This window comes from Diabrotica virgifera, chromosome 3 (assembly GCF_917563875.1).
Source record: "Diabrotica virgifera virgifera chromosome 3, PGI_DIABVI_V3a".
Classification (NCBI taxonomy): domain Eukaryota; kingdom Metazoa; phylum Arthropoda; class Insecta; order Coleoptera; family Chrysomelidae; genus Diabrotica; species Diabrotica virgifera.
This window is the reverse complement of record NC_065445.1, coordinates 70231666-70233685: the sequence shown is the minus strand read 5'-3', so window position 1 is coordinate 70233685 and position 2020 is coordinate 70231666. Positions and strand designations below refer to the sequence as shown.

The 2020-nt window shown below is 31.1% G+C and overlaps 1 protein-coding gene across 1 annotated transcript in view; it reads left to right on the top strand.

The window, feature by feature from the left end:
- LOC114325282 (serine/threonine-protein phosphatase alpha-2 isoform) overlaps positions 1-1089 on the top strand; it is a 60504-nt gene extending 59415 nt beyond the window's left edge. Inside the window, exon 5 of the mRNA XM_028273300.2 lies at positions 1-1089. This exon is cut by the window's left edge and continues 1814 nt beyond it. The gene's annotated coding sequence lies outside the window, so the exon portion shown is untranslated.
- Positions 1090-2020: the final 931 nt, after the last annotated feature.

Genomic DNA, 2020 nt, shown 5'->3' with positions numbered 1-2020 from the left:
CAGTGCTTCATTTTAAGCATAAAACTGAACTGAATAAGTTATCATCTGAGAGACAAAAACAATGGTTAAATGCTATAAAACGTAAAGGTTTTATTAGCGAAATGAAAATTAAGAATGATTTTCTGTAGGTACTCTAATCATTTTATATCTGTATCTTTAAAAACTACACAAAATCAACAACAAAATGTTGGGAAAATACACCTAAAAACTATAGAGGCACATTGTGGTACAAATATAAACAAATACAATGCTTGTCTCCCAGCAATCATATTGGCGTCATAAATGTCAAAGTCTTGGAATGCCCATTGTCATTTTACCCGTTGACATTGTGAAAGTACTGTCAGGATAAATTACTTTTGTATCAAATTATCTTTATCCGCATCATTGATTGGTTATCTATTTACAATAATGTAATCGTCAATCAATTGTACATCTATAGTATAAATCGCTGTAATATACAAATACCTGTCAACGAATACATAATTTTCGAAGTTCTATGTATAATAATTATGGACATACGTCTTTTTCTGTCACTTTGAACTTAATCCCTTGGAGAGAATTTGACAAACTATGAAACACTGAAAGAAGGGTTCGGTATGAACTTATAGACTATATTGTATTGTTAATCTCATTCTTTATTAAATAAGCAAAGTTGTGAAGATGAATGTATTGAATAAATTTTCGTTTGTCAGAACTTTCAGTTGGTAGGGCTCGTATTTATTTAACTAGATAAACAACATACTTAGGATATTCAATTCAAATAATGGAAACGGCTTCTCTTAATTTACAAATCGATATTTCTTATTTATTTTTTCTTTCAATTATTTTGTTCGGTTCACATAGAAACAGTTTTATGTTTTACACAGTTCTTTTCTGACTCTGTATAAATATATTTTTATATACAATCGTTTCAGTTTATTTTTTTTTCACCGCCATTCGTGCGTTTTTGCTACTTAGGAAATTTTTAGTAAAGAAAATGTTATGTCGGAACCAGTCAAAAATATTATGTTTTTTTATATTTAAATAAAATGTATTTATGAAACGTGATTATAGGTATCGAGATTAATGCTATAAAATGTTTTAAGTTTATATTTATTTAGTTATTATCAATATTCACCCCTCCTCTATATCTACATGGCTATATTGATCCATAATAGCTATTTTATGACGCGAGCCGTGAACAGACAATCCAACTTGAGACGATGGACTGAAAAAGAAAATATAATTTGAGCTAGGTTCAAACTTGATAACAACGTTATGTTGGTGATAGTTTCCTACTCTTTAGAGGTGAACCAGAGCTTACAGCAGTTACTGAATCGCCTTTGATAATGTCTACCACAGTTGTAGATAAAATGGCATGCTAAAATGTTAATTAACCCCTTAACGGGCACACTCGAGTTAACTTGAGCCCCCTAAACTGCCCAAACTGTGCACAGTCGTAATAATTCGAGCGGCGTTGTATTTTCACACTCGGATGCAATCGAGAATTGAAAATAACAATGTGAAAGCAAAAAAAATATATCCTCTTTCTACTTATCACTTAAGACTGATCTCTTCCTTGTGAGCTAACTTTTCCTTGTGATCACTGACAAATGTGCACATTCTGATTCGCTCATTTTTCAATATATAATGTAAAATATAATATACATAATAATAATAGGTTTGTTCCAACACAACGGAAAACAGTCATGTAACGATCACGCTCCTGTGCAGTAAACAAAAGTTGTTATCGTCCAGTGACAGTTTCGTGACGATCATTTCAGTAATCGGATAAACGCAAGTACTCGTTGGGCTGATCTGCTCACTAGAATCACTTTTTTCATTAAAAATAAATTTATTTTTTTTGCCGTCTTTTTCAAAAAATCGCATTAAGGGGTTAATAATAATTGCAGATCGCAGCGTATAGATCGGCAAAATGTGTATGGATTTTCTTATCAGATATCAAATTTGATGTTTAATATAAAACTTGCAAAAAAAAATAATTTTGCGCATGAGAAGTCACCAACCTATGTTGATAGAA